At 43.0% G+C, this 20,840-nt stretch overlaps 1 protein-coding gene across 1 annotated transcript in view; it reads right to left on the reverse strand.

Moving 5' to 3' along the window:
* Positions 1-20,840, reverse strand: part of LOC124554997 (phosphotriesterase-related protein) — a 214,007-nt gene that overhangs the window by 99,982 nt on the left and 93,185 nt on the right. The window lies entirely within an intron of this gene.

Here is a 20,840-nt window from a genome sequence, read left to right on the forward strand (position 1 = left end):
AACGTATCCTCCTTTCCAGCCTTTCACAACCTATTTCTCTTTACTCACTTAGGAAGGATCTGACAATTACCAAAGTTACGTATGGTTTTTTTCTCTGCTGTTAGATATCTCAGAAGTAAGACTGGGTATCCATTCTACCTCCATAAGATTTTACAATTTTTTCAAGAGAATTTTCCTTTCGATACAAAAAGTAGTGTAACAACTTTTCTCCAAGATAGTAAGTGATGAACTAAGAACTATGTTCACTTGACTCTTGCTCTACAACATTCAATTTAAACAGTACATTTAAAACTACACTATCAAAACAAAAAGCAAGAAATCTAACAAAAAAATTTAAATCGTAAGATGATACTGGGCACCTCACTACTTCATGCACTCAACTAATTCACTGCATGAAGTTTTGATTTTATGTACTGCATATCTGAGACATTATTCATCATAGCCACTATCACCACCATAATTATAAACTGTCATTGACCTGCAATTTGGTTTGAACAAAACAGTGTTTTATTAGGCATGATCCTATTGGAAGTGGTATCCTCTCATTTTTCTTCTATTCAGCCAAGTATAGAGGGAACTACAGTTTAACATGGACTCAGAACCACAGCACAACTTGGCATTTACATATTAACAAACTGTAGTAAGAAGTAACTGAAGCAATAAGTGATAGAAAAATCTTCAGACCCACTGGGGTTCAAACCCTGTACTTTTGGATGGATTTGTTGTCTGTCAACTAGCCACTAAGGCAGGCTGTTCCAGCTGGTGCACCTATGAGCATAAGCATGCAGGGATGGAAAGAACCCTCGTGCAGGTACAGTCAGGGGGCTGGGCTGTAGTCTAAGTGGCCGTTTGCTTTGACTGAGAGACCATGGATTGGGTTGGGTGAATGGCTCATGTATGTGCATAACAAGGAATCAATTTGGTGCAATCTGCACCTGCCCATGGGTGGGTTAGGGGTGTTCTCGGTCTCCCGTGTCCTGTATGTCAGCAATGGAACACTATGCACTGAGCTGTATGAGGCTTTGTTATGTCTCTTAAATTACAAAACAATGAGAACATAGATAGTATATCCACAAGGCTAGTGTAGCATTATTCATATTGGCTAGTGACACCAAAGACTGTTCTGAAAATTAAATAAAAGGGCCCAGACAAGTGGATACAATTGGACATGAATATATGCATATAACCACACCCCATGACATGCACACCATGTGTACATCCACCACGTGATCCACACTGGTTCACAGCATAGTGTGAGCTGTATCATTGTGAGTGGAGCAGTGTGAAGGGGATGATGGTATTCACAGTGGAGCAGTGGATGTTCATTGTGGAAAGTTATGTGTCAGCAAAGTCATGGAAACGGTGTGGTCAGTTGTTTGCTGAGAAGTTTAATGGTGTCAAAGAGCCAGCAAAGAGTGCCATGCAATGTTTGTTCTGAAAATGTTGTCAGACAGGATCTGTTTTGAACAAGTCAAAAAACATTCCGAAATGTGTCCACACAGCAGAAAATGTGACTGCAGTTCACCAGGAAATGCTTCATAGTCCTACCAAATCAACCCAATGCCTGTCACAAGAGACTGGAACATCACATTGATCATGTAGACAAATACTCCACTGGGGACTTGCATGTGCATCCCTGCCAAGTGTCTGTTGTTCATGCATTAAAACCAAAAGATGCTCCTCAGTGCCTCTAATTTTGTGAGTGACTGCTCACTGAGATAACAAGGAATGGCTTGGACATGGATCTGTTGTTAACATCTTATGAAGCCTGGTTTTACCTGAGTGGTTATGTCAACTCACAGAATCATAGGTTCTGGGCAGTGGAGAATCCACATAACTTCCACGAAACACCATTGCACGATCAGGAGATTGCAGTTTGGTGTGCAGTGCCTGCATGCCGCATTATTGGTTCCCATGTCTTTCATGAGACACTGACTTTGGCGTGTTACATTGCCAACATTTTGAAACCATTTGTGGCAGCATTAATGGAGGAGAAAAGACCTACAGTTATTTCCAACAGGATGGAGCAACTGCTCATACAGCAGGCCGAACCTTGGAGCACATTTACACAATCTTCTTGCCTGACAGAGTTGTTAACAGGGATCAGTCTGGTCATGACCCTAGCTGGCGACCCAGTTCACCTGATCTGTCATTGTGTGGTTACTTTGTGTGGGGAGCCCTCAAGTCTAAGATATATTGTGACCGTCCTCATAGGCTCAAGAACTGCAGCAGAACATTTTGGATGAGACTGCAGCATTTCCAGCAGTCCACCTCCACTCTGCCTTCAGCAATGCTGACCAGGGCTAAAAGTGTCAAAAAATGAATGGTGGTCACTTTCAACACCTGCTATAGTCAGGTTAGTGCTGTTATTTCCTTTCTCCACTGTGTTTCGCTGTACCCTGGAACTCTGTTCCCTGGGCCACTTTTATTTGCCCCACCCTGAATAAAGGTGAAAACAAAAAAAATCCTGGAATTTTTAGGATGATTATCACTGCCTCAGTCTAATATAAGATAGAGAAAATTTTTACAAAAAAAGAATATTGAATTTATGTACATAAAAATTTTTAATTCATGTAATAGAGGGACTAGCTGAGCTAGAAAGCTATTTATTTCTTTATTTTGCTATTTATATATTTAATCCATGCAACCTGATGGTACACAGTGTGTTACAGAAGGCAGAAAAAATTGTTAACACTGTTAACATATATTATGGGAAGATTATGATATTATAATACATTGCAACAGACTGATTACATTAGTATGGAAATGTTATTCTACCTAATTTACTGAACTGAATACAATGTAGTTGAGTGTGTGTCATGACAGGTGCTGTATGAAGGATAGTTCTGGATGCAGTCAGAAAAAGTGACACTTTTATTTAAACACTGAATTGCTACACAAAGGGAACATTAATTAGTCTCACAAATTAATTATCCTTGGAGAAATTCACTTGCTAAATTTTATGGTGTAAGTACAGGAGCGCATGGCATAAGTTACTGCAAAAAGTTGCTCCCTCAACCCAAGGTATACACTAACCACACTGAATTTCTACTGATGCGAGGTGCAGGATTAATTATCTCTTGCAGGGAATATCAGTGGCAAGATCAAGAACGAAAGTCATGCAACTATAACACGTGCATTAATGGCAGTAATGGGCAGACTCAGATGGTACCCAAATGGGAAGAAAATGCATGCTGAATGGAATGTTTGTGGTGGGAGTTTTCAGGGGAAACTCAACGATGCATGTCTCAATATTAAGCATGTCACCACATGACATGTCCACTGTGACAGGGGTGCAGGACTGAACTGATGCTGACACCACAAGAAGAAGATCTGGAAAGAGAAAATCTAGGCTGATGGAAGACTTACCAGCATCCAGTCTAACTTCCTTGAACTGATAGCCAGCGACCATAGTATCCAGGTAACCATTTGTGCTACAGAATTGACAGCTTGTCATGGAAGTCGGCATGTGAAGAAAAAACTCACTGCCTTAGCAGGCAGCTGTAGTGACCGAGGAACATGTGGGATGGCTAGGGTCAATATGTGGTTAAGGACCAGCACATCGTTCCCCCCATGTGAGAGCAGAGCTCGGATGATGAGTGAGGTGGTGGTAAAAGCTGGTACCTGTGAAGTGGCATCTTCCAGTGGTGAGGCCATGGGTGGTGGTGTCGCCACCATGGGTGCTGATTGTGTTACAAATACAAGCACCAGATGTTGGAGCACTGTGTATAAGGTGGGCAGAGTGGCCGGCTGTCAGTAGTCCCAGCCCACTGCATGGAGCACTGACACAATGCTGGTGGCAAACATGGGCATGAGTAAGTTGGCAGGACATGGGGGATGGGGTAAGCCAGGCCTGTTCGGCATGGGGCTGTCTCCAGTGCTGAGCACACAGCTGTGAGTACGTGCTGGGCACAGTTACCAATGCAGGGCAATGGAAGCAGGCTCACAGCAGCATTGCTTGGTGGGGCTGACAGCTGGGTGGCTGTATCTGACAGCTGAAAATGGCCATGGTACTGTAGGCATGCACTACTGGTGCCTCCAGTCTTAGGATGGGTGTTGGCAGGTCTGGGGTTCAGCACTGCAAGTGCATGAAATAACACTGCTACGGGGGGAGGCAGAGGTGGTGATGTTGAGTCAGAGGTGCATTCACCTGCTGGCAGTGACAGATGTAGAATCATTGCGTCGTGTGAAGGCAGCAGGTGTGATGGAGGGGTAGGCATGTGAACACCCAAGGTGTTGGGCACGCTGGCAATGACCAGTTGGTTGGAGGCAGTGCTGGGTTAGCAAGGTTGGTTTTGCACAGTGTCCCCAGCTGTGGTGGGGTAGGCGCATGACCCAAGGGCTTTGGTGGTGAACGTTCTCAGTTTTACGTCAGCAGTAGCAGTGTTGGTGGTGGTGTTGCCATCGGGGTGGTGGGCTTCAGCCTATCAATCAAAACACTGGTAGGTGTGCCATGGAGATGCAATTAAAACATGTTGGAGTCCCACTTGAGGACCCAGTGGGGCCCATATTAGTGAGGGTGAAGTGGCGGCTGGTGAGCATTGATGCACAGCATAATTTCATGTTTGAAGTAAATTCATCATGAATGAATGTCCTGCATTCACCATGGTTCTGGGGAGGGTGGCTGCAGGTAGGTTATACGGTCCTGCAAGCCAGTGATGAATTCAAGCAGGATGTCATCCACAGACAGGTCAGCAGGCTCTAGGAAGTTACCCAGCACAGCTAGTGGCTGGTCATAAACATGGTTAGAGGCTGACATCTCAAGGTTGGTCTTGTGAACAACACAGAAGCTTAAAAGTACTAGCAGCAGGGTAGCAGACTAGTTGCCATTGTGGCAAGCGAGGGTACCCTTCAAGGTATGGTAGAGCCGTTCCACCAGGCCATTTATACCAGAGTGGTAGCTCGATGTCAGATGCAGGTGCAGCCAAAACGTGCAATCCATGTGGAGTTGAAAGCAGCAGCTACCATGGTGGTGGTGACTTTGGCTATCAGCATTGCCTCAAGCCAGTGGGTGACTCTGTCCACCATGCCGAAGAGGTGGCGACAGCTGTCAGAGGATTGTGGAGTGCTGATGATGTCTACATGAGTATGGGCAAAGTGACGCCTGACATCTGGGATGACGGCAATGGGAGCTGGTAATATCAGCCAAACTTGGTGCACTGGCAGCCAAGGCTGGCATGGTCCCAGGTACTGTAGTCCCTCTGAACACCTGGCCACATGAAACACTGCATCACCAGAGTGGAAGACATGTGCACTGCACGATGCACTGGGTTGTGCAACCAGTTGCATGCAGCCTTACGGAATGGAGTGAGCAGGAATGGGCACAGTGAGACAGAGAATATTTTGCCCCAGATATTGCTGTTAGAGCTGGAAACTGATGTACATTAAAGGCAGAGGCCAGAAGCAGCACCCAAGTTGAGGCAGGTCATTCTCCTAGATGGTGCTACTGCCAGAATTGATGTGGGGAGCACTGGTTAAAGTCTTTTGCTATGGCAAAAATGATAGGCTTACGGTTGTGGAAGGCCATGAAGTGATGGGCCTCCAATGAGGCCTGGAAGCATTTGACTGTCTCGTAGATGGTGAGGAGCTCTCTGTTGTATGTGTTCCAATGTCACAGAGTGGCAGAGAGATTGCTGGAGAAGAGAGTGAGCATCTGTCAGGCCAGGGGTCACCAGCATGTTGCTGCAGGACAGCACCGATGGCTGTCTGGCTAGCATCAACCATGACTACAAGCAGGGTGGTGGTGTGGGGGTGGTTGAGCAGGATAGTGTCCACAAAGTCAGACTCGGTGGCAGAGAAGCAGTCTTCCATTTGTGGTGACCATGACACTAACTTGCCCTACGTTTTGGCACCATGGATGTTAGTGATGAGTGGCTCCTGCATAGCAGCAGCATTCCTTAGATGGTGGCAGAAGAAGTTTAACATGCCAACGAAGCTGCAAAGTCCCTTAAGTGTCCCTGGACATGGGAATTTGAGGATAGCTTACACCTAGTTGGGCAGGGGATGTGAACCTGTGGCGGAGATGACGTGGCCCAGAAATACCACCTCACTGGCACCATGAATGCACTTTACTATGTTGATTACAATTCCAGCATCCTGGAGGCGTTCAAAAATATTGTGGACCTACTTGGTGTGTTCCTTGGCTGTCGTGGAAGAAATGAGTGAGTCGTCCAAGTAGGCAAAACATCATAACAAGCCTCACAAAATGCTGTTGAAGAAATGCAGCCCCGTTTGGGCAGTATTATGGAGGCTGAAAGGTCATGAAGGCACTCTCATAGAGCCCAAATGGCATGGTGATGGTGGTCTTCTGGATGTCTTTGGGTGTGATCACAATCTGGGTAAAAGACTTGGTGCAGTGGATTGTGCTGAGAATCATGGCCCCAGCCAGTGTGTTGTTGTAGCTGCGTAGGAGTGGCGCCAGGAACTAGTCAGGGATGGTGTAGGCGTTTACCTCTGGTAATCACATGGATGCCAGGAGCCATCCTTCTTCTTTGCAAGGTGAAGGGCAAATGCCCACAGGCTCTTCTAAGGATGCAGCATGCTCGCTGCAAGCAGCTCATCAAACTCAGCCTTGGCAGTCTTGAGTTTGTGTGGTAACAGGGGCCATGGCTGGCAGAAGATGGATGGTCTGGCAGTGGTGTTGATGATGTAGTGGACAGTTGAATGGCAGACCTCCTGAGGTGTGCTCGACAGGTATGTGAGCACAGGAAATTGGGCCAGGAGGCAGTGTATGGGCCAGAATATGCCACCTGCTTCACATCAAAGAAAATAGTGAAACAAACTGTGCATTTCGTTGATGTCCCAGTACTGCTGTCAATGAGGTGCCAGCCAGCAACTTCAGAAAGCAGGTGTTGGTGCCTGAGGAGGTCTGCTCTGATAATGGGCTAAGTGACGTCAGTGATGGTGAAGGTCAAGGGGAAGTCTTGGTGCAGATCAAGGCTGAAGATACAATGAAGTACGACATAGGTGGTGATGGTAGAGTGATTTGCTGCTGTTAAGAAGATGGTGAGGCAGCATTAGTGTCCTGTACAGCATGCCATGGAAAGATAGAAAACTTAGAGCTGATGTCACTCAGGAACGGTATGGCAGAGCAAGCATCATGGATGAACAAATGCTGAGAGACGGAGGAGAACCCAGCCGCACCTAATCCCAGAGGCTTTTTGCATTTGGTTGCCAAGAGCAGGGTCTGGGCCGAAGTGCCTGTGGTACTAGCAGAGGCTGACCATGTTGCGAGGGGTGTCAGCAAGGTGGCTAGAGCTATGACAGGGGTAGCTGTTGTTGCACTGACAGCAGGTGCTGCACACAGGGCAGCAGATGGAATCAAGGTGGGCCACAGTTGTATGTAGCATTGCCATATCGATGCTGCAGTGGGTGAGCATGTTGTATACTCCCAGCTGCTGGGTTATGTGCAGCAGGCTGGAAGGCAGGGGAATGACCAGTGACATCATTAGTATTGTGCCATGTGGCTAGGGTGAGTTCATGGCAGGAAGAATGGTGAGAAAGTCAGCAAACTGCACCAACTGGGTATGGGGGTTGGCACACGGTGGCAGCAGTGGCAGGCCAGGGAGGTCAGCATGTCATGCACTCTGTTGATGAGGCTGGTGGTGTTGGTGAGGGAGAAGTCAGTGTACGATGCCACAGCGGTTTGTATGAGGGCCGGAACATGAGCCAGCCAGATGTATAGGAAACCATCGGACACCATGTTTGTCTCCACCAGGCTTTGGAGGTGGTGCAGGAATTATGAGAGTTGCCACACCCCACACTGCTCAAGTGAATGGAGGACCTGGACATGCTGCACCTCTAGTGATGTGAGTTTCATCACAAGGTGGCATCGGGGTGTCTCATAGCAATCGGTGGCTGGGAATAACGAGATGACATCGCAGACCTCTACTGCATATGTCAGCTCAAGTTGGCTGATCGCCATAGCAAACTTGTTGGCATCCTGGGTAATGCTGCATGATATAAAGATGGCACCTACGGAGAAAAACTACAGGTGCAGGTCTTGGAGATTGAAGGGTGCAAAGTGGGGTGTGGCACAAGTGGACAGAGTCATGGTGGCAGGCACGGAATTGGATACTGATGGTTCAGTAATGGTGGGGATGGCAGCAGTGGCAGCAGCAGGTGCAGAGGCCAGTGTGGGCATCAGCATGGAGTCTGGCAGTGGGATTTGTGCCCCCAGCTGTTGTGTCACCAATACTTGTGCGCACAGCTTGATGTTGCAGTGTTCCAGCTCTGCATGGCCCGCAGTCAGGTCAGCGATGATGCCATGAGACAATGGAGAGGTGACCATGTGTGGTGGGGCATCAGATGGGATGGTGGTAGAAGCCATGATTGTTAGGTTGCACAGGGGCGAACGCATGAAATATGTGTGAGGGGAAGTGGTGTGAAGTACAGTAGGGCCCATAGCACATTAACAAAGTTGCTGGTGGGGTGTGCACATTTACGGGAATGGGAATGTGTGTCTAATGACTTGCCAGATTTGAAAATTAAGTCACCTAATTTTATCATCAGGTCGCCATTGTGGGAATGTTTTCCTACCTAATTTACTAAACTGAAGACAATGCAGTGGAGTGTGGCATGATGAGTGCTGTATAAAGAACTGTTCTATATGTGGTTAGAAAAAATTGCACTTTTATTTAAACACTAAACTGATTCATGAAGGAAACATGAACTAGTCTCACAAATTAACAGTCATTGTAGAAAGTCACTTGCTAAATTTTATGAAACTAAAGAAAGGAGCACACAGTAAAATTAGGAGTCACTGCTCAAATCAGCCACTTTGACCCTGGGTAACCACCAGTGTAACACTGATTTTTTACCAAGGAAATGGGCAGGATTCATTATCTTTCATGGGAAATATTGATGACAAGGTCAAGAACAATAATCACATGGCTATCACACATGTGTTAATGGCAGTGACGGACAGACTCAGTATCCACATGGGCACAAAATGTATGCCAGTTGGAATGTTTATGGTGTAAACTTTCTGTTGCTCACCAAACAGGTATGGAGACAGCACAATGTGGGAGGATCTTTAAGCTCAAAAGTGAGTGTCTCAGTATCAAATGTGTCACCATTGTGATGTAGGTGCAGGACCAATCTAGGAACATGTGGGACTGCTAGCTTCAATATGAGGCTAAGGGTTGTGACATTAGCTTCAGTGAATAGTTCATATTTGGCACTTAAACTTAACCAGAAAAATTACTTTTCTGGCTATTCTTTTAGAGAGTAAAAACAGTGACACAGCAAATTGCACTTTAAGGCTTTAATGTTATCTTCAACAGACCTCATACATGTGGGGGACAGCTGTAGGCCTATGTAGAATGCTCCATTTTGACAAAATTGAGTGTTTGCCCATAACACTTGCAGATTTGAGTTTATCTGATGTTGTGTTTGTGTATTACACATATTCCTTGATTCTGGGTTCAGTTGATAGTGTGTGGTTTTTTAAAAATTTTATTGTCTTAAGAGTGTATAGACAAGACAGTGTTAGGATCCCCAGCTTCCTGAAGAGAGGTTTGGGGAGTCTCCATGTTTGCTTCAATTAAAGATTTCTGTAACTTTCTTCTGGATTCTTGAAGTGTTCAGGACAGTTGTAGAATTTCCCCAGAATATCACACCATATTTTAGGTGGTATGTATGTGCAGGATGCACCTGTTACTATTTTCTGACAAGAACATGATTTAAGTGCACTCGGTGCATAGCAGCCACTACTTATTCTGACATATATGTTTTCAGTATGTTTATCTAATTTCATGTACACACACACACACACACACACACACACACACACACACACACACACACACACAGTATTGTGAATACAGCATTAGTAACCATTGCTTGATTATTTACTGTTACAAGTGGTTGAGAGGGGTTTGCATCTTCTGTGGTGTGATAGTTCATGGAAAATGTCTTTTTAGAGTTGATGGTTAATCAATTGATTGTAGTCCAGTTGTTCAGTAGCCAAGTTCACACCTTTCTGAACCGCCTCTGTGTTCACCCCTGGTTTATTTTTTGATGTTTCAGAGGAATTTGCTTGAACTGACCATAAAAAATCAAAGCAAAACCTTAGTTCCTATCATACAAGATATAGGACAAGTGGCAGCATAAAATCAGTTGAGAAAAATACAATGTGAAAATAAAGCATAAAATGGATGGTACTGACATAAATGTACATTCAAAATTCCAGCTGTTAAAGTATGATGCCCTTCAAGACCAGAACTAAAACTATTGCTCTTCATCCTGTATATGACTGATCTGCCCTCAGCTGTAGATGACAATGAAAATATGTATGCATATGACATCTCATTCATAGAAAGTACAAAATAAATAGAAGAATTAGCATTGAGAGTTTATCTAAATGATGGATATACTAAAGAAAATCAACAACACTTGTGCTTTGTATGAACATATAAGCAGCCAATTTTTATCTGTCTTAAGTTTGGACAATAATTTCCGAAATACATATACAACTATAAGTTCCTGGGTGCTACAAATGGAGAGAATCATATCAATAAAATCTGCCTCAAAATAAATACTACCATATTTCAGATTAATAAAGGGTCTGGGACGATAAATGTTTATGAGATGTTACATTGTTAACAATGTAAAACAGCTTTATCTATCAACACTTATCATACACACATAATAAAATGGGAAAATGTTCTATGTACAAGCAGAGAGGCTATTGGATGCATTAAATTGAATATTAACCCCAGAACACTATTACAAATACAAATTAAGAGAACTAAAACTACTGATTATACCCTCATTATGTGCCCCTGAAACAACTACATACTTAAAGAATAGCAGCACAGTTTTAGTAAAGGAAGACATACAAACTTATAATACACAAAAGAGGAGTAACTACTATCTTGCATTAAGACTGTTAAAATTAACTAAGAAAGATACTATAAATACTGGATGCGTTATGTATAACAAACTCCCACAGACAATAAAATGCATAGACAATACAAACTTATTCAGTAATAAAGTAAAAGATTATTTAATTTGAGCCAAAAAATATAACATAAAAAATACTCAGAAATTAGTTGTGAAGAACGAAAATTTTCCAAACAATAATATGTTCATCAAAAAATTAAATTTGCCTATCAAGCCTAATAAGAAGTATCATACAAAATGACAATTATTTATCTGAAAATACATTGTAGACACTGTGATTTGATCATTATAAATTCAAATTATTTCACAAATATCTCAACAATATCAAGTAAGTGTTCTTGCTGTTGTGGTGCTCAGTCTGAAGATCGGTTTGATACTGCTCTCTGTGCTGCTTTATCCTGTGCAAGCCTCTTGATCTCCAAATGACAACTGCAACGTACTTCCATTTGAACCTGCTTACTGTGTTCAACCCTTGGTCTCCTTTTAAAATTTTTATCCCCCCGCCCCCTCTCTCTCTCACTCTCACTCTCACTCTCTCTCTCTCTCTCTCTCTCTCTCTCTCTCTCTCTTTCACACACACACACACACACACACACACACACACACACACACACACACACACACACACACACAGTTCCCTTCATTACCAAACTGATGATTCATTCATGCCTTATGATGTGTCCTACCAAATAAACACTCCTTTTAGTCAAGCTGTGCCATACATTTTTTTCCCCTGATTCAATTCAGTTAAGTACTGGGTTGGGTTGTTTGTAAGAGGAGAGCAGACAGCGAGGTCATTGGTCTCATCGGATTAGGGAAGGATGGGAAGGAAGTCGGCTGTGCCCTTTCAAAGGAACCATCCCGGCATTTGCCTGGAGCGATTTAGGGAAATCACGGAAATCCTAAATCAGGATGGCCGTTTAGTTAAGTAATTCCTCATTAGTTTAGTGATTTACCCATCTATCTTTAGCATTCTTCTGTAGCACCACATTTCAAAATCTTCTATTCCATTTTTGTCTGAACTGTTTATCATCCATGTTTCACTTTCATACAATACTACATTCCTGAAAAATAATTTAAGAAAATGCTTCCTAATTGAAACTTATATTAGACATTAACACATTCCTGTTTTCCAGAAACGCTTTATGTGCTATAGCCAATCTGCACTTTCTGTCCCCTTTTTTCTTTGGCTATCATAACTTATTTTGTTGACCAAATAGCAAAAATAATATACTACTTTTACTGTCTCATTTCCAAATCTTGTTTCATCAACATCACCTGGTATAATTTGACAACATTTTATTATTTTTGTTTTATATTTGTCGATGTTCATCATTTTTATGTTGTATTCACCAAATACGTTTGGTATCCAAAATAAATAGGTAGCAGGAAGAGAACTCCTTACCACCAAAAGTAGTATCTGTTACAAGGTGGCTTTCTAGCATGCAGCAACTATATAATCCCATTATAGAGCCAAACAGGTTATGCCAAAGCTATACAGAAATATATAGCAACACTGATTAGCAACAATTTACAATAATTTATTGAAAGAAATATTACACTGCTTAACTTTAGTATGAAGCTGGTGCGTGGAAAAGTTCAATGTTCACTTGCACTGATCTAGCTTGAACTCTGATCTAGGCCTGAATCCAGTGAACTATAACTATGATCACTTGTATACTGTCTAGTTTGGCAGATGAATGTCCACTTGGAAGTATTGGAGCGATTTATGGTGGATGCATGAAACAGTTCGTATTGTGTGCACTGTCTACAATGTCTGACCATAATTATAAGTCACCTCCTTGGAGGCTGGTCTTCCTGTGTGCTGCCCTCTCTATGTATAGTCAAGTCTCATATCTGTGGAAGGACATCAATGATACAAGCTCTTTTTTGCTGATCTTCAGATTACTTTCTTATCACTGAAAGAATTACAAATTCATCAGTAAACATCAAAGTTTTTATTTCTTCTCCCTGAATTTTATTCCCTTTTCAGAATATCTTTTTGGTTACCTTTATTGATTGCTCTAAACCACAGACTGAAGAAATGGGATGGTAAGCTGCAAACTTCTTTCACTTTCTTCCCAGTTAATGCTTTCCTTTCATATCCTTCTATTTTACAATTGCAGTGTAGTTTCTGTAGAAGTTGTAGATATCTTTTTGTTCTATGTGCGAGATGCTACCCAAATTACACAGAACTTCAGTGTAAAACTCAGAAAACTATACTTACATCCTAATGTCCTCCATCACATTCAGAGTTGTCACCTCGAGCATGTATTCAATGAACCCAGCATTATTCCCATTTTTGGAAGCACTCCTGGAAGTCCACAGAACGAAGGGTGTTCAGGAACCGTTGGGATTCCACTTGGATGTCTTCAGCAGAGTCAAATGTCATCCTCTCAACGCAATTTTCATCTTCAAGAACAGGCAGAAGTTGCATGGGGCTATGTCTGGTTAATATGGAAGGTGGGGGACCTTTGCCATGTTATTTCTGCCCAGGAATTCCTTCACAACAGGTGAGGCATACACGGGTGCGTTGTCATGGTGTGCCATCCTGTCTTTCTTTTTCCACAACTGTGGCCATTTGCATTGATCATTTTACCTCAGTTGCCTCAAAACTTCACAGTAAGACTGCATATGGACAGTCTGATCAGGTGGAACAAACTCCTTATGCACTATTCCTTGAATGTCAACAAAAATTATTAGCAATGACTTCACATTGCTGCAAACTTGTTGAGCTTACTTTGGCTTTGGAGAAGATGGCATTTTTCATTTTTGTGGTTGCTGCTTTGTTTTGGGATCATAACTGTAGACCCAAGCTTCATCACGTGTTATGACCCTCAATAAGAATTTTGGACACTCAAACTCTTTGTTGCAGCTCAGTGCATGTTTCAATCCTGTGGTTTTCACTGCATTTCATCTTATGTTCAATTCATCAGCTAGAATTCTCTGATACGTACCGTATGACAGCTGAAGTCTGTTACAGACATCATGAATTGCCTGCCTTCAGTCATTGTGAATCACGTCATGCGCTTTCATTATCATTTCTGGTGTTGTGCATGTTGACAGTCAATCAGAATGTTTGTCATCTTCCACAAATTCTTAGCCTTTGTTAAAGCACTTGAACCAATCAAATGTTCTTGTTTGACTCAGTGCACTCACACAAAATGCCTCTATCAGCATGCATTGGGTTGCAGCTGCAGTTTTATTCAACTTGAAACAGAATTTGATGCAAATCCATTGCTCCTTCATGTTATCCATTTCACAATTTGCAGAAGTACTGAAAAACATCTTGACATGCACCACTACAACTCACAACCGCATGCAGCAAGGTGATGCAACTTTGTGGCACAGTAGCCAAAATGTGTACCTTGAGACATCTAATGGTGGAATGTTTTGTATAGTGGTGAACTGTTCCATCAGATTAAACTGCAGCAAAACTCAGACAACCACACAAGGCAGGAAGTGAGTGATCAAATAGGTAAATAATACTGACTGTCACACAAGAAGTGCTGTCCAATCCAAACACTTAAAATTTCAGTCAATGAACGGATGGCTAAATGTGCAATTATGGAAATCTAATAGAGTCAGAGACGACTTCCAACACCAATAATGGTGACTATTCCTTCAAGCCACACACTGGCACCCTCAGCACTCAGGACTGGTTTTCTAAAGAGCCAGCTGTCGCCAGGCAGCATGGACTCCAGGACTCAGCTCTTACTAACTCCTGGCAGACACACAGGGCTTGTTTTCCATGTCGCCACAGCAACAATAAGTCTAGAGACACTACGCTACAATTACACCACCTATTGAGATGCCAGTAAATCAGACAAATAAATGAGCCAAAGATTCAACTTGAACCAGCACAGCATAACCTCCCCCCACTCAAGTAGAAAACACTCCTCCACCCCCTTCTTCTTATGGGGACAGAGAGAGGGAAACTAACTAGCCTGTTTCATCTGACTAACATGAACTTTAAAGGTTTTGCCTGTAGCCAGATCATGGCCCAATTATCTTGACCAGCCTCAACACCCTGGTCCTGTAAGTAGAGGAGCAAGTTTTTTTGTGATTCTGCTAGACTGCCCCCCACAAACATTAAAATTGCATACAAACACTTTATCCCCCATACTGCCCTGCAAGGGTTGCCTTCCTTGGTTATAATGCCTCTCCTGATGATGGTGAGCTACCTGGATGTTCCTCCTAGCTGTATTCTAATTTTGCTTAATGACATCTAGAGTGACATGCTCAGGCAATAGGTTATTGATATTCCATAAGTTGGGGAGAGGAGAATTAAGTGGATAAGCAAACATGAGAATGGCCAGAATGACCTCAGAGGCCTCACGCTGAGCAGGATTAAATGCCAAGCTAATCCAAGGGAGGGAGGTATCCCACTTAGTCTAGGCTTTAGCATGATAGATAATCAGAACAGTCTTTAAATTCCTATTCACTCTTTCTGAAAAGGAAGGCTGGGGATAGTACGGGGTGTTGGTAATGTGCTTAATAGCCTGGCTAAAATAGAAAGTTTAAATTCTCTGCAGATAAAGGCAGAAGCATTGTCAGTAATCAGAGCCTTAGGAGGCCCAAAGAGAGAAAATATATTAGTTAAGTGATATATGGTGAAAGAAGGGTGCCAACTCCCCTACTAGGAATCAAAGAAACCTGATGAAGGCATCTACAACAACCAGTACATAATGATTCCCCCCCCCCCCCCCCCTTTAGTGTGAAGAAGGGGTCCTGCTGCTGGTTTGACTGAGACAATGAAATTCTTGGGTATTTTGCATAACACCTTGTATTTTATCCCTCATAGCTTCAGAATTTCAAAGAATGTATTCCAAATTCTTATCAACAATGTCAAACATGAATTGAAGGCTATCGAGTGTATGGGGTGCAGTCGTGCCAGTGGACATTGAAATAAATTAGTGGGGAAAGTTGAAAATTTGTGCCGGACTGAGACTCAAACCTGGAGTCACTGCTTCTAATGGATGGTTCACTTAACCACTTTTGCCATCCAGACACAGTCCCTGACTGACGCAGATTTCCATCTTATCTTCACACTATTGGCATTGTGTCCCCACCCATTAAGCCTGTATACTCACAGCATTCACTGATTCCTGTACAAGTTTGAGTGTACATGTGCACCTGCACAGAAGGGATTATTGGAGCCATCAAGTGCAATTTATACATATATAGATACAGATATGGTGCTGGTTCTTTCAGATGTGCCCAAAATAATAAATACCATTTGCTTAATCCTTCAGCCTTATATGAATATGAAATCCCTTCTGTGCAAATGCACACAGACGCTCGAACTCATCTGGAAGTCAGCGAATGCTGCAAGTATATAGACTTAATGGGCAAGGACAATTCATCAGTAGTGTGAGCATCAGTTGCAAATTCTTGTTGCTTATGGACAGTGTCTGGATGGGTGAAGCAGTGAAGGCAACCGTTAATGAGAAGCAGTAAATCCAGCTTGAAATCCCAGTCTGGCACAAATTTTCCGCTTCCCCATTAATTTAATTCTGTGCCCATTAGCACACTTTTTCTGCCCTTTATGAGACTCACATTCATATAGGACTGCACATGGTCACTGTTCTTTTAGATACGTCTGAAAGAATAGACAACATATATAATGTCTAAAGTTTTAAATCTAAAAATTCTATAAACATGGGTTTGTTTTTCTTCAACCTAACTCCAAAAATAAATTGTAGGGCTAGTATTGAATCAAGTGTTCCTACATTTCTCTGGAAACCAAAGTGATCTTCCCCCACATCAGTATCTATCAGTTTCTGCACTCTTTTGTAGATATTTTGCAACCGTGTCCTATTAAACAGACATTTTGGTAATATTTGCACCTGTTGGCACAGGCCTTCTTTGGTAATGGGATTAAAATCATTCTTACTGAATTCAGAGGATATTTCTCCTATATTATGTCATTGTCAACATGGATCAACTAATAAGCATATGCACATGTCCAGCAAGATCATTTTGGGTGTAACATGGAGTGATACATCCTCCAGTGCCAGGCCACATGGTTTAACAAAAGCAACAGATTTAAGGACTGTCACAGACCACCTTGGCCCAGCTTGTCTCAGCTTGCTGATGTGTACTATATCCTCTCAAGCGGACTTATTTATGAAGACCTTGTGAAAATTAGCTGTTTTCTGGACATTGGGTTGAACATTGTTGCCAGCCGCTGTGGCCAAGTGGTTGTGGGCGTTTCAGTCCAGAACCATGCTGCTACTATGGTCGCAGGTTCGAATCCTGACTCGGGCATGGATGTGTGTGATGTCCTTAGGTTTGTTATGTTTAAGTAGTTCTAAGACTAGCGGACTGATGACCTCAGATGTTAAGTCCCATAGTGCTTAGAGCCATTTGAATCATTTGAACTTTATTTTTTCCTGCTGTTAATATCTAGCTTAGTCATGGACATGTCTGTTTCCTTAATGTAGTGTTGTCTTCATTCTTTGATCAACTGCATGTTGATTCTGTGAGTTAACTGATGGTGAGTGCATGCACAGAATGTGCTTCATATTTCAGTGCTTCCCAGTTGGATATACTTATAGTGCATTTAAGCACTAAGATTTGTGTTGTTCAGTAAATCTTCAGAGTACTTTAATGGCTATAAGGTGTCCTCAAAAAATCTTTGTTTCTCTTTAGTTCAAGAAGAGTCAGGATCTGTTACATTCTGTGATTATTTGCACGTAATTGGTTTTCAATAAAATCTGTGTTGTTGAATAAGCAGAATTACCACAGTTAGTTCTCCCAAGAATCTAAATAATTCTGTAAGAATGTCATCCACTCCAGATGCTTTGTTGTGGCCACTCCTTCAGCAGGGCCCGAGCAGGCGCATGGGGGCAAAGGCTTGCCGGTTATTGGGAGCTCCAACATTAGGCACATGATGGAGCCCCTTAGGGAAATAGTGTACAGGGCTGGAAAGAAATCCAATGTGCACTTGGTTTGTCTGCCGGGGGGCCTCATCCAAGATGTGGAGGCGGCCTTGCCTGCAGCTATCGAGCGTATGGGGTGCAGTCGTCTGCAAGTAGTTGCTCATGCCGGCACCAATGATGCCTGTCACTTGGGTACTGAGGCGATCCTCAGTTCATTCAGGTGGCTGGCAGATTTGGTGAAGACCACTGGCCTTGCACGCAGAGTGCAAGCAGAGCTCTCTATTTGCAGCATTGTTCCCAGAGTGGATCGGGGTCCTTTGGTTTGGAGCCGAGTGGAGGGTCTCAACCAGAGGCTTCATCGACTCTGTGATGGTCTTGGCTGCAGATTTCTAGACTTGTCCTATTGGGTGGGGAATTGCAGGACGCCCCTAGATAGGTCAGGGGGGCACTACACAAAGGAAGCGGCTACTCGGGTAGCAGAGTACTTGTGGCGTGCACATGGGTTTTTTTTAGGCTAGGCAGTAGTGCAAGGTGTCCTGATGAACACTCACCAGTCAACGTGTAGGCAGGGAAATGAGGACACGCTCAGTATAAAGACACTTTAGCTATCAAGATATTAGCAGTAAATTTTCAGAGTGTTCAGAATAAAGTTCCTGAATTTACTGCCCTCCAGGAAGCATGTGGTACGCAAATTATTCTCGGGACTGAGACCTGGCTGAACCCTGAGATAGGAAGTTCTGAAATATTTAGTGAGGCTTGGAACGTGTATCAGAAAGACAGATTAGACACCGTAGGAGATGGTGTCTGCATTGCAGTTGACAAAAATATTGTGTCTACTGAGGTTGAAGTAGAGTGTGATTGTGAAGTTATCTGGACACATTTAATAGGGCTAGGGGAAATAAAGTTAATTGTGGGTTGTTATTACCAGCCGCCAGGTTCTACCATGACAGTTCTAGAATCATTCAGAGGTAGTCTACATTCTGTATCGCAGAAGAACCCGGATCATGCTATATTAGTCGGAGGCAACTTCAACCTACCTAGTATACACTGGGATATCTATGGATTCATTACAGGTGGTACAGACAAGCCGTCGTGTGAATTACTTTTGAACACATTATCCGAAAACTGTCTTGAGCAGCTAAATCGACAGCCAACGCGTAACGGAAATATTTTAGATCTGGTAGCCATGAACAGACCAGACCTCATCAACAGTGTCAGTGTTGAGGCAGGGATTAGTGATCAGGATGTTGCCATCATGACTATGGTTACGAAAGTTAAAAAGTCAGTCAAGAAGGCTAGGAGAGTACTCTTACTAGAAAGAGCAGATAAGCAGTTATTAGCATCCCACTTAGTAAATGAATTGACTTCATTTACTTCCGGTACAATGGACGTGGAAGAATTATGGGCAAATTTTAAACACATTGTAAATCACCCATTGGACAAGTATGTGCCAAAAAAGTGGGTTACAGACGGAAAAGACCCACCACGGTTTAACAGTGCAATTCAAAGAATGCTCAGGAAGCAAAGGCAGTTGCACTCACAGTAGAAGAAAGATCGGGAGAATGAGGACAGGCAAAAGTTATTAAAAATTCATGCTGCTGTAAAAAGAGCGATGCGCAAAGCATTCAACCACTACCACTGTCATACCTTAGCAAAAGATCTTGCTGAAAACCCAAGGAAATTCTGGTCTTATGTAAAATCGGTAAGCGGGTCGAAGGCTTCCATCCAGTCACTCACTGATCAGCATGGCCTGGCAACAGAAGACAGCAAAATGGAAGCTGAAATTTTAAATTTAGCATTTGAGCAATCTTTCACGCAGGAGGATCGTACAAACATACCGCCGTTTGAGTCTCATACAACTTCCCGTACGCAGGACATAGTGATAGACATCCCTGGGGTTGTGAAGCAGCTGAATGGGTTGAAAATAAATAAATCGCCAGGTCCTGATGGGATTCCAATTCAGTTTTACAGAGAGTACTCTACTGCATTGGCTCCTTAGAAGGACGGATCCTCAAAATTTCAGACCAATATCCTTAACATTGGTTTGTTGCAGGATTCTCGAACATATTCTCAATTTGAATATAATGAATTTCCTTGAGACAGAGAAGTTGCTGTCCATGCATCGGCATGGCTTTAGAAAGTATCGCTCCTGCAAAACGCTACTCGCCATTTTTTCACATGATATCTTGCGAACCATGGATGAAGGGTATCAGACGGATGCCATACTCCTTGTCTTCCGGAAAGCATTTGACTCGGTGCCCCACTGCAGACTCCTAACTAAGGTACGAGCATATGGGATTGGTTCCCAAGTATGTGAGTGGCTCAAAGACTTCTTAAGTAATAGAACCCAGTATGTTGTCCTCGATGGTGAGTGTTCATCAGAGGTGAGGGTATCATCTGGAGTGCCCTAGGGAAGTGTGGTTGGTCCGCTGTTGTTTTCTATCTACATAAATCATCTTTTGGATAGGATGGATAGCAATGGGTGGCTGTTTGCTGATGATGCTGTGGTGTACAGGAAGAAGTCGTCGTTGAGTGACTGTAGGAGGATACACGATGACTTGGACAGGATTTGTGACTGGTGTAAAGAATAGCAGCTAACTCTAAATATAGATAAATGTAAATTAATGCAGATGAATAGGAAAAAGAATCCTGTAATGTTTGAATACTCCATTAGCAGTGCAGCACTTGACACAGTCACGTCGATTAAATATTTTGGCGTAACATTGCAGAGTGATATGAAGTGGGACAAGCATGTAATGGCAGTTGTGGGGAAGGTGGGTAGTCGCCTTCATTTCATTGGTAGAATTTTGGGAAGATGTGGTTCATCTGTAAAGGAGACCACTTATAAAACACTAATGTGACCTATTCTTGAGTACTGCTCGAGTGTTTGGGATCCCTATCAGGTCGGATTGAAGGAGGACATAGAAGCAATTCAGAGGCGGGCTGCTACATTTGTTACTGGTAGGTTTGATCATCATGTGAGTGTTATGTAAATGCTTCAGGAACTGGGATGGGAGTCTCTAGAGGAAAGGAGGCATTCTTTTCGTGAAT

The sequence above is a fragment of the Schistocerca americana genome, chromosome X (genome assembly GCF_021461395.2).
Source record: "Schistocerca americana isolate TAMUIC-IGC-003095 chromosome X, iqSchAmer2.1, whole genome shotgun sequence".
Classification (NCBI taxonomy): domain Eukaryota; kingdom Metazoa; phylum Arthropoda; class Insecta; order Orthoptera; family Acrididae; genus Schistocerca; species Schistocerca americana.